General features: G+C 36.4%; 1 long non-coding RNA gene and 1 other non-coding gene across 2 annotated transcripts; both read left to right on the top strand.

The window, feature by feature from the left end:
* Positions 1 to 5,308: 5,308 nt before the first annotated feature.
* Positions 5,309 to 10,937, top strand: LOC106537505 (uncharacterized). The gene is made up of 3 exons (XR_001312652.2): positions 5,309 to 5,453; positions 6,136 to 6,202; positions 7,820 to 10,937. It is a non-coding gene; the product is annotated as an uncharacterized LOC106537505 (long non-coding RNA).
* LOC148048150 (small Cajal body-specific RNA 16) lies at positions 5,675 to 5,858 on the top strand. Its single transcript, XR_015696185.1, has one exon.
* Positions 10,938 to 13,056: the final 2,119 nt, after the last annotated feature.

The raw sequence follows: 13,056 nt of genomic DNA, 5'->3' as shown, positions 1-13,056 counted from the left end.
CCAAGGCCATCCAGATAGCTTTGGGCCTATGTTGCAACTAGAACTCACAGTCTCCCGGTTTCTAGTCTGGTCTCTTAGCCTCAGTCTGGCTCTCAACTGGCTATAAATAATATACACAACATTACAAGCTGTCTACAGGCAAAGAAAAGTGGAAGGAGATAGGCAAGAAAAATAATGAGGAGTGCTAAATTTTAAATGGAATCCTGCAGCTGGCCCCAAGCAGAGCCCAGAATGCATTGTATGTATGGTTATATTGATGCAATAGTACAAACCCCTTACTATGCCACTCTTATAAACAGAAAATAGAAATATAAAATAGAATGGCACTTAAACTGATACACCTGCTTTACAGCCCTCTCTAAAGAGTTTTAAAGTCAGCATATTGTACCCAACAACCTAGATCCTCATTTAACCAATCGTGGAAGGATAGAAGGCCAAGTGAACCTTAAGCTGGTCAGGGTCGAACTCCTGGCAGTGGAAATGCAGTTAGCCTGCAATACTGCATTCTAATCACTGTGCCACCAGGACTCTTCCCAGAAACCTTATGATCTGTTAAAGGGAAAACTGGCAGCATAAAGACTTGCATGTTTTTTTCTCAGCCATTTTGTCAGCACCTGACACACATATTATTGTGTTGCATGACCACCTGGTCTAGTTAGGGAAGAAGGGATACATCAATGTCTCTGAGGCCCATTTTCATCCCCTTGAACGGGTAGTGTAGTAGACATATATTTGTTGCTGCCACTCCACACTACAGATAGTCCTCGACTTACAACTGCAAGATAGCTGTTAAGTGAGTTTTGCTCCATTTCATGACCTTTCTTACCATAGCTGTTACAAAAGGTGATCCCATGACCTCAAGACACTGCAACTGTCGTAAATGCATAAAAAATAACTTTCCTAAACAACTTGGTTATAAGTTAGGTAAACTATTTCAAACTTGTATATTAAGCTTAGATACTATTACAATTGCAAATTAATAAACCTACCTGTAACAGTAAATTATTGATCTATTTGACAGTCTCAAACTATTTAAAACCCCTTCTCATATTGCCTGAATGCTTAAGAACTTGAAATTGACTAGAGAATGAAGAAATAGTGCAAACCACTAAGCACTAAGAGGAAACTCTGTTGGGCTCAGCTGGAATTTTAAATCCCCAGCAGATCGAACACATTCTTAGTGTTAACCTACTAAGAGGGAAAGCAATTTGTTGAAAATTATATGCCAACTACTTGGAGGAGTATGCAAGGTTTAGGCCACTAGCTCTTATTAAGTATTTAATGAGATGGTTAGTGAACCACTTTACCCTTTTGAATAGTTCATGATTCTTGGCTTCTAATATGAATATTTCTTGCAAAGCAAGTATATAATTGGACAGTATTAATTTATAATGAAGAACTTTAGGAACAGACCATTCACACTGCTTGGGAAATTACTGAGATAGATCCTTGGAAAAGACAGTGGTATGATGTGTGTTTTAAAAAAAATAAAGAACAACAATATTTATATTGCTACCAAGATAATGGAAAGTCCCTCTGTGAGCAAAATGTGATAGATAAATAGACAGATAAATAAAATACAGCCAAGCTTTCCATTATATTTCCCTGTGAAATATGATTGGTAAAATAGCCTAGGGGTCAGGGTCAATTAAGCAGACAAAATGAGGAGATTCAACATGGGAGTCAAAATCAGGATTTGGGAGGAAAGTATCTGGATTTTTAAAGTATTAGGACAATTTAGGCACAAACAAGTCTATTTAAAAAAACAGTTTACATGGAGTCAAGACTATTAGCAATTCCAGTCACACCTACTTGGTTTGGTTTACTTCAGAATAATAGAATAACAGAGTTGGAAGGGACCTTGGAGGTCTTCTAGTCAAACTTCCTGCTCAAGCAGGAGACCCTATATCATTTCAGGCAAATGATATAGGGTCTCTTCTTAAAAGCCTCCGGTAATGGAGCATCCACATTGGTCAGTATACCATAGTTTATGGCTTAGTGTTATCTATGGACTTTAAAATTATGTGCTTATTCCACAAACTAACACAATGTAAAAACTCAGACAAGATCAGAAAGATTTCAGAAAATTGTTTAAATGGGCCACTGATGGAAGAACAAGTCCCTGGTTCTAGATGTCAGCTCTAGAGGATAATAGTCAAAAATATTATAACTGATTAATCTTAAATCACCAAAATGGGATGGGGGAAACCTATATAGTGCTGGGTTATTTGAATATTTCACATTTGGCAGAATACATAAACCACAAACAATTCCTTTTTCATTTTTTTTCCTCAATGGTAAAAGAACTAAGAAAGTTAGATGCTGGAATGGACAAAAATATTATATATTATATATTATATATATATCATCTTCTCAGATTTCATATAATTAAATCAACCACAATAAAATACTCTATTTATTAGAAGGTGGACAAGGCTTTCCACTTGGGCAATTTCCATATATGAAGAAGTGAAAGCACAGTTCACACCCCTTCCCTTACAGAAACTTGCTTTTCATCAGCTCTTTAGAGCACCAAAATACAAAAATATTGTTAGGTATTTGATTAATATTTCCATTAGTCTTTGGGATAAAAATTAAAAGTAAAAAATTGGGAATTGTTTTGTTGTATCCAGAATATCAGCATAAGGTATGCATAACAAGAGCATGATCCACAAATCCATGGACAGCTTATTAATGAAATAGAAGTGTCAAATTCAGACAGAATAGTATTTCAGAGACATCAATATTGGACTTGACATCAATCTATGTTATTACAGTACACATATAAAACAATAGGAGTGACTGGTCAGGGAAGAAAAGAGACATTCCCAGAGAGCTGTGTTCCATTTCAGTAATTATCTCCACGGATATTTGTCACACACTTGAGTGATATTCACTGCAAAGCCACACAAATTACTTAATAGTTGAGAATGAAAATGGCTCTTCAGCTACAAAGTGCATGATTGCTCTTCCTTACACTGCTTGTGACTTGATTAACATTAATAAACAGATCTTCTGTATTTAGCTTTGAAAGGATATGGGATGTATTACTTTTAGATTAATTAAATCAATGGTGCTACTGTATGAAAAAAATGTTTAGAGCTATCTGATCTGGTGTGCAAAACTCTCACAGACCACAAGATAAGCACTGTCTTTTTATACCTGTTTTGCTGCCATTTAGTGATTGTTTTTTTGCAGGCCAGATCTGGTGGCCCTACAATAACTTAGAGATTAGAAGAAAAGCCAAGTGGCAAAGGAATGGCAATGGGAGAATTTGCATAGCATTAACTATGTGTCCTCAAAGGCCATTTATGGCAATGCAAAAGCTTGAAAAGAGGCAAAAGTATCTGCTGGGATGGTGTGATGGTGTAGAAGCAAATGACAAAATGTGTGATGCTATTATACAAATGCTATGATTTATATACTCATACATCTGATATTGGGACATTTGTACAGTTCACCTCATCCTGCCTAGCTTAAAATGAACAATTGTTTAGAAAACCAACTACATTTTATAATTATTTGCCTTATGTCCACACTGTGATAACTTGAGCCTAGTCATTTGTGCTTCCAATGACAACTTAGGATTGATTATTTAATGATCCATTGGCTTATCTTCTGGGTTGTCCACACTATTCTCAGGAGTCTTCTTCAATACATCATTTCAAGGTGTTAATATTCTTCCTCTCCTGCTTCTTCAAATTTAAACTTTCAGCTCCATAGTATCACACAGAATACCATCACTCACACAATTCATTTTTAAAATGTTATTAAAAGTTGCAAAATAGAATATAAAAACTAATATAAAGTAAAAAAGAAAAGAGAAAGTAAAAAGTTCAAGGGGAAAAATAAACATAAAGTGGACAAGAAAGAAAAAGGATACAGAGAAATGATTACTGATCTTCTCTACAGCAGTTGTAAATTTAACTCTTTCTCTAAAGGTACATGTCTCTTTTCTTCCTATAATCTATCATATCTAACAATCAAAATGTAACAAATCCTAAATTCATTTTTAGTGACCTTTCAAAGTTACAACAGCACTGAAAAAAGTTATTTATGACCATTTTTCACACGCTGCAGCATCCCCCTGGTCATGAGATTTACGTTCAGATACTTGACAAATGGTTCATATTCACAGAGACTTCAGAGGATAATTAGAACTGCAGAAAAAACAATTACTGCCAACCTGCCTTCCACTGAGGACCTGTACATGGCATAAGTCAAAAAGAGGGCTGGGAAAATACTTACAGACCCCTCGCATCCTGGACATAAATTGTTTCAACTCCTACCCTCAAAATGAGAGCACTGCACACCAAGACAACTAGACACAAGGACAGTTTTTCCCTGAACACCATCACTCTGCTAAACAAATAATTCCCTCACCACTGTCAAACTATTCACTAAGGCTGCATTAGTATTACTCTTACTATTAGTCCTCTCATCATTCTTATCACCTATCTCTTCCCACTTATGACTGCAGGACTTAACTGTGGCTTGTATCCTTAGGATTTACATTGATATTGTTTCCTGATTGCTTATTTGTACCCTATGACTATCATTAAGTAAATGATTCTTGACAAACGTATCTTGCTTTTTTATGTACACTGAGAGCATATGCAGCAGACAAATTTATTGTGTGTCCAATCACACTTGGCCAATAAAGAATTATATTCTAATCCATATATGACATATGTAGTGTCCTGGGGTCATGTGATCCCTTTTGCAACCTTCTAACAAGCAAAGTCAATGGCAAAGCCAGATTCACTTAACGACTATGGGGGCAACATTTCTCACTTAGCAACGTAAGTTCTGGGCTCAATTGAAATCATAAATCGAGGACTACCTGTATATGCAATCTGACATTGGAGCTGAAGTGCAGAAGGCTTCTGGTAAGGAGTTGGCACGCGTTTGTAGTCATTTCTAAATAATAGATCACACTCCACTTTTTACAAACATTGCTTTAGTCATGCTATTTCTAAAGCTGGAGCTATCAACGCAAATGGAAAAAAGTTCTATTATTTCAGGGAGCATTGCCTCCGTGCAGCTCAACAGCGAGGGCTCCGAACAACCCACACACACACACACACACACCACTGTTAAGAACACAAAGAGCGATAAATCAGACACCCTAGCGTGAAAACTCATTCTCCATGAAGTAGCATTTGGTCTAACTAACCAACTAACGCTCACGCTGCCACAACGCGGTCTACCCCGTGACAGCGTGGTGTAGAAGAGAACTACGGGGAGCATGCGCAAAAGGAACATTTTGCCCCATCGCTGGGGGGAGAGCGGTGTCGTTCCTCTGAGTGCGCAGGCGCAATAGTGGCCCGGCAACGGAGGCCCGCCTTCTCTGGCCTGCTAAGAGACGCTAACGTGATGGCTGACGGAGTTCGCTCGTGCTTTCCTCGCCAGCGCTATCTCAAGATGGAGAGCCGACGCCAGATAGGACAGCTGTAAGTCTCGGTGATGTAGAAGGTGGGCTTCTTCCTCCCCGGTGCTTCTCGCCGTCTCTCCTCCCTCCTGTTCGTGCCTTCCCACATTCTCAAGCCATGCTGCCTTCGGCTTATGGGACTTGGTATTTGGCACATGTGGACCGGGTGGCTTAGTGGAGAGGAGAACATTGCACGTTTGGACATTTCAGATATGTGCTAAAGTTTGCCTGGCATTAACGTTCATGGGCTAGGAAATGGCTGCTGTGTGGCTGGGTCTCCTTGGGGTCCGGCTTTTTACCAGTGAGCCTGACTTTGCCCTAGATTAAGAAAAGGCGGCACGCTCCTTTTAGGGGTCCGCCTTATGCAGTAACAGGTGTGAGCATTCTTACAGGAACCTGATGGTCATGTATGATACTGCAGACAGATTTTTCTGTATGGTATTCAGGCCGAATACCATACAGGAATTTAAGATGTGCTAACTTGTGATGTGCAGTGTATAGTTTTATATGATTGTTGTGCCTTTGACTGCTGTTAATTTGGTGACTACTGTATATTTGTCTTTTGTTTTTAAAAAGTAAAGTCTGAGGAACCAGGCACAAGCAACTGATCTTGTACTGGTTTTATTTAATCGCTTTTGTGATAAATATTGGAATCGGCAGATACGTTTTTATTTTTACCTGTGGCTAATCTGTGTTTCTTACAGGTGCTGAATTTATTAAGCGAGAAGAAAACAGAAAAAAAAAAGACTAATTTGCAGCAACTCTTTATAGGTATTGTATTTCAACTTCTTCCCATGTTCTCGATGGAATAAATTGACTTTTAAATCGATAAGGAAAACGTGAAATTAAACATTAATTGGTATATATAAGCCCAACCTTTACCTTTATATAATTCAATATTACATTATATTTTATACGTAGCACCACAGGTTTGTGTTATTGCATTCATGTTTCTGAACATTTCTGTGCAGTTTCCTTAAGGTTTCTCCTAATATTAGATTCAGTAATACCCATACGATTGCATTGCATGGTTGGATTGCAATCACTAGTCTAAAATCATTCAATGAACTCTGTGGCTAAGTAAGATCCTGAAGCAGTCTCTTCCACCTCCAAGTCCAATATCTTTATCACCAAGCTGTACTGGCTGTATTTTGTGGAGCTGAACATCAGTTTTGAATTATATATATATATATGCACTCTTACTGCTCTGTAGGTAACAGATTAATCTGGTTATCTTTGTTCATGGAGTGCTAAATTAAATGGTCACCTTGGCACAGGGAGCCCTTGTGCTCAGTCTTGGAGCTCTTCTGTAAAGAGGGCCAACATTGCCTCAACAACGTTGCTAAATGTTTTATTGCCATAAAATCAACTCTTAAATGTGATGAACGATATTGGGTAATAATCTCTAGACTGACCCTTATTTAACCTGACTAATTGAAGGATGTTGGAAGGATAAAATAGGGGAGCAAAGACATATATTTCTCCTAAATGCCTGCAACAAGAATATGATATAATAAAAATTGGAGATTAAATTTCAGATTCAGTTCTTAGGTTAGTCAAATATGAAGAACTAAAAACCGTTGGAAGGGACCTTGGAGGTCTTCTCATCCAACCCCTGCTCAGGCAAGAAACCCTACACCATTTCAGATAAATGGTTGTCCAATCTCTTCTTAAAGACTGTTGTGGCGCTTACAACTTCTGGAGGCAAGTTGTTCCACTGATTAATTGTTCTCACTGTCAGGAAATTTCTCTGTAGTTCTAGGTTGCTTCTCTCCTTGATTAATTTCCATCCACCACTTCTTGTCCAGTAATTTCATTCTGCTTAGCAGGTTTTTAAATCTGTAAAAGAGGACACCATTGTAAAACTCTAGGATGGATGTGGATTCTAAAAAGTGTTTATTAACGAAGCATTTTGAATATGCAAAATATTAAACATTTATAGAAGTGTTCCACAATAAATGTTGCCTGAAATTAGTTTTCAAGAATTGAACATATAAATTGAATACATTGCTATCTGCTGATGGACATAATTCCCAAGCAGTGCTCCAGCACACACATGAATGCGGTAAGTGTAGATGTCTAATAAGATTAGAAAGTTTTAAGCATCTATATTCTCACTTTGCCTCATTCCATTTGCCCTTGCTAGGTTTAATAATTCTGCATCCTGTGTAAATTGTTGAGTTTTAATAGAGCATTTTATCCTTAAAGGAAGTTGATTTAATTATATTTTATGTATACCTTTGGCCCAGGCTTATTTTCTCTCAGTCAAGCCCAGATGGAGACAGGGTGTGTGTTGAACTTGTTTGTATGACTTTAGAAAATTGAGGCAAAATTGACTGGATTTTAAGTTTGAAGCTTACTGATCATATCTCTTACTATTTTTTCCAGGTAAGAATTTATTGAAGAGTAGTGCCCAAATTCTGCAGGAAGAGAAGAACCAAGTTTTCCTCCATTGGTCAAATTCATATCAGGTGGAAATATAACGCAGTCAACAATTGTCTCATAAGGATTGTAATAAGTCTTCTAAGCAACCTTTTTCATGCTGAATTAAAAAATGAGGTCAGGTTTTTTTTTATCAGGCTTAGTTTTTTGTGACCCTATTATTCCGTTCAATTAGTGGCATGGTGCTTTATGTTCACTATAGTAGCATATCTGTATCAGATATGTTTAGTTTGGAGGGATCAATCCACTCCCCACCTCCAAGTTATGTTATTTCTGCATAACAAACACAACAGGGATCACCTGTAAAATAACCACACTATGAAATACCCAGATTTACCATCTGAAATGAAGGTACCCATGTAAAAGTTTTACTGTATCAAAGCTTCTAAAAATGGGACAGTTAGTGACAGCGACTAATATAATGGTTGTGCTTAGGTAAAGCAGAAAAGGAAATGTTTAATTCTGATCTAACATTTCAGGTTATCTAAAATGAGCCACATTTGTTGATGCAAGGGGATCTGAACAATCTTGTTTATGATTTGAAGTCTTAGAAGCAGGATGAACTTTTAAGATCAAAATGAAAGGGAATCTTCACTGTCATGATAGTTAAGGGTTTTTTTTTCTTTCATAGCCACCATAATGAATGTAACAATTTATTCTCCCAATAAGATGGACTAGTGTTTTGTAAATATGTTTATTCCGTTATGGAGACTCTTGGTCATGAACACAATGTAAATAATTGACTCCTTGAAAGTTAAGACGGAAGGGTCTTTTTCATAATGGGAATAATTTATTTTCTACATGTGGGCCCATGCTGCTAACAGGAAAGTGTTACATGAGAACAAGAAAGAAAAGATCCAGTGTGAAAAATATAAATGGAGTATATTTGGAGAACTGAAAGTCACTATACTTTTCTCAGCCTGCAATTTGGATACACAAAGTAAGGTGTTTTTTTTCCATGAGAAGGATAGTAAAAAGAAAAAAAAACATCAAGCTCAAATAATGCCCCAAATATACCTCATTTTTTCACAAACAGTTTTGGGAATAATAAAGCAAGAAATTCACAAAATACTAATGAATGTAACATGCCATTGAAAGTTCATTTCTTGGACATTCACTTGGACTTTTTCCCCTAACAACACTAACTACTCAGTGATGAGTATGGTGAATGATTTCCCCAGGATGTTTGAAACATGGAAAAACCAAGAAAAGTTGAGTCCCAGCATACTGGCTGAGTATTGCTAGCCTTTGAGATAAAAACCACCAGATAATTCAACACTGCTTTCTGTGCTACAAATTAAACTGTAAATACAGGCTATTATCAAAAGTAAATTATTGATCACTCACATACCGTACCTGATAGAAAAATCCTGGAACATTTGAATTCAGCATGAAAAACTATGAGACTAACCAGTTTTCGTGTGACACTTTTCTGTTCTCCATCCTTTCAAGTTACCCTTTGCAACATTGTTGATTCCAAGTGTAATTTTTAATCCATTTTAAGGGTATCCCTATGGGGAAAGCTCATGGATATAACCATACATAGATACTTTATCATCTAGAGATACAAATCTGCACATCAAATGCAGTCCAAGAAGTTAAGGATTAAATAAGGGGTATATTTTTAATGTGAATAAATCTCTAATCAAGCATCTCCACTATTTCTTCCAAACTAACTAACCAGTGGCTGCCAATTCTAAAGCTGTGATAGTTTTATCCCATTCTCAAATTTATCATACGAGAGCCTTGAGAGCTCTTGCACCGTATTTCTCTGATAAGTGTCTCCAGATTAATTACCAGAAAACAAGATTATGCTAACTGTTCTAGAATAACCAACTGACAAATTCAGGAAAATTAACTAGGCATACTTTTAGAATGAGAGGGAAGCTCAGGTTAATCATGTACCAATATCTTAGACAAATGGTGCAACAATACTGAAGTTCTTCCACTCAAAAAATCCCACCTTCCCCATCAAATAATTTGCACTGAAATGTTTGTTGCAGCCCCTCATTGGATTTCAGTTCAGTTCATATTCTAGCTATGCTTTGCTGGAATCAATTCAGATGTTTCCAGGTATAATGCAAACTTACAGCTGAAGTCTAGGTTGTCTAGGATGGTGATTTACATGGCTGGTAATTTTCACTTTATGGTTAAAAATAAACGTTTGACCCCTTAACAACCCTTGCAGTTTACTCAGTTTGGGAAAGAGCCTCAGTATATATATATATATCCTTTTGCCATATGGTGGTCTATCAGAAACCTTATTTTCAGTACTGTAAAACTGTATGTTTCAAATGTTATGTATCTAAGATTGAAGAATTATTTAAATGTCATCTGAAGCTAGCTACCCTGACCTCACTGGATAATAAGCCCAATTATACTTTTGAGTGCATGCACTAAAATAAGCCCTCCCCCCAAAATAAGACCTCTCTGAAAATATTGCAACACAGCAGCAGCCATGAGGTGATCACGCTTGCCACCTCCTGCATCTCCAAAATAATAAGACCTCCCCGAAAATAAGGCCAAGTGCTTATTTCAGGGATCAAACATGGTAATTGGGGAAACATGGTAATTATTTCACTAATTTGGAATTGCATGGGTAATACAGAACCTTCTCTTGGGCATACTTTAATATATGCCATATACCTTATTGGAGGGCTGGTTCAATAGGATTCTCTCTGAGATAAATAGGCTCATACCAGTTTAGCAAATAGACACCAAAGCAATAAATATATTCTATACAACAACATGTGAATTGTTGATTTTTGACCATAACAACAAAACATTTTCCATTGTCATACTAAGAAGTTTAATTAAACTGATTTTTGAGGTTTTATAAGATTTGAGGTTTTAATACCTTTCAATAACATTATAGAACCCTTACTTAACTTACTAAAGGACATACCAAAATATTTGTCTTAAGTTTTAACTCAGTACCAGGTATGGGATTTGGATTTTTGATAACTTTCAGTAGTCAATTTATGATGTGACATAAGCTTTTCAAATAACACTACATGGTAGAATATCTTTCTGCCACTAGGTGGAATAAAGTTCTCTGAATGGCCTTCTGCTTTCTCTGGTATCTTTTCTGCTGTAAACACAATTGCTGTAATTGCATTCCAAGAATTGTTACCCTAATTGATTACATAAGGGAACTGTCTGAACAACAGAAGGAAAACAAGTGCGGTGCTTTTTAGCAAGCCATTTCAGGAAGTTTGAGGAACAAGCTCTTCTGGAAAATTCCATCAGAGTACTTTGAACAAACTCTGTGCTTTATGTAAGGCAAGAACATTGGGCATCTGCATAAGTGATTTAATTCAGTCTTTTTGAAATATAAAATTCTAACGGGCAGAAATAGGAGAGATGTATTATAAGTGGAGGACATACATAAGAATTTCTGCTAAAACTAGAAAATGAAAGTTTAGCTTTTTATATTATCCCCTAATTTCAGGCATGGAATATGCAGAGCTTTTTCAACTGATTGACACTAAAAGCACTTCTTTTGTTTCCACGTAAATTCAACATTGGATAAAGAAACTACAAAAACTGACACTTGAATATTTTCAAGTTCAATCAAATAGGGAAATCTAGAGCTGACTTTTTAAATTATCAATTGTGTTCAGGTGCCCGTGAGTTTAGGAACTTTGTTTTATAGTCCTTAAGTCAATTGATTAACTAAAATTGTTTTCTGCATCACTGCTGCTTTATGGCCCATGTCATAAATGGTGAATTCCTGCATGCTCTTACTATATTAGAAGGACATCTTAACATAAGAGACATGTTAGCTTGGCACTTCAAATTCCAATTTGAAAACAATTTTGGGGTAGTAGAAGGAAGCTGAAAGGGAACCTCTTTTTAGAGTCTTTAAAGAAAGTCATTTGCTTAATATAAGAACTACACAACAAATTGGTTGGGATATTGGTTAGGATTGGTAAACCTTACATTTTATCAACAATATATATAAATATTGGTTAATGGCATTGTGTTCTCAACAATTCATAATTAAACATCTGAGATTGGGAAGTCTATCTGTGTATAATTCTTTTCATGTTTTGTTATGTTATAACTTTGGGAGTGGTTGCAATTTACTTCAGTTAATCATTTTCCCTTCATGAAAATCAGTGCTAAGGGAGTTACTTTATTCATCCAAGGTTTGGAATGCTTGTCATATAAGGCTAACTCATAGCTGAGGTAAGAGTTCATGAAGCTCTATTTGAATATTGCATAGCTGTGAAAAGGAATTACACTATTTTTGCCAAATTCTGTCTTCCATCATATACTACTGGATGATTATAGGGAGCTGGCTTCCTTCTCCAGCTTGAAAATGTAAATCACCCCAGGCTGACATAACAGAAGAGGCACTTACAAGAGCAAAGGCAAAAACTTCTTGATTTTGCTGTCCCTTGTCACTATTTTGTATCAGATTCAAACAAACCCTGCTAAATGAAGCAAACACTATTATCTTTGTTGTAACATTTTGCAGAACAATAATCTGTAGGTTAGCTTTTGCAATTTATCTGGTTGACAACAACTTTCAGTGTGTTTTCTTGATAAAGACACTATCTTTTAAAATGCTTTCTTTATGTTAGTTGTGTTGCTATAGCAACTTAAAACATGTTGCTCATGTATGTTTTTCCGAAACATCTTTCAATTTAATGTTTCTCAGCCATTTCTTTTCACAAATTTGGGTTCTAGTAAAATAACCATTCTTTATAGGCATTCTCTTAGGCTTATCACTTATAGTAAGCCTTTTAAAATGCATTGATACTGTTTACAATACTTTTTGTAATTAAAATAGAACAAAACAGTACTTTATAGTGTAGGAATTTGCTTTTTCTAAACTCAAATTAAAACAAACAGATATTATTAAGTGAACTAACCAGTGCAAAACATTATTTTGGCTCCTAAGCCAGAACCTTTCAGTAGCTGTTCCAGTCCTGGACTTCACCAAATGTTCTGCCAAAATGTACTTGCTTCCTTTGTTTTGGCACACTCAACTGGAGGCCACCTGCTCTCACCCCTCTCATGTTTCTCAATTTGAGGATGGAATTTGTGCCTTGCCTAGACTCATTTGGCATATCATTCATTGACAGCCACTGTTACAAATCAAGGATTACTCTTAATATCAAGGTTGAGGTGTCACTTTAAAAAATTGCGTCCTAGAGCTGTGTTGATAGTGCTTA

This window comes from Thamnophis sirtalis, unplaced genomic scaffold (assembly GCF_051295495.1).
Source record: "Thamnophis sirtalis isolate CommonGarterSnake01/CBP01778 unplaced genomic scaffold, rThaSir2_p1.2 scaffold_3, whole genome shotgun sequence".
In the NCBI taxonomy this organism is placed as follows: domain Eukaryota; kingdom Metazoa; phylum Chordata; class Lepidosauria; order Squamata; family Natricidae; genus Thamnophis; species Thamnophis sirtalis.
Note: the sequence above shows the minus strand (reverse complement) of the source record. Positions and strands in the feature narration are given on the sequence as shown.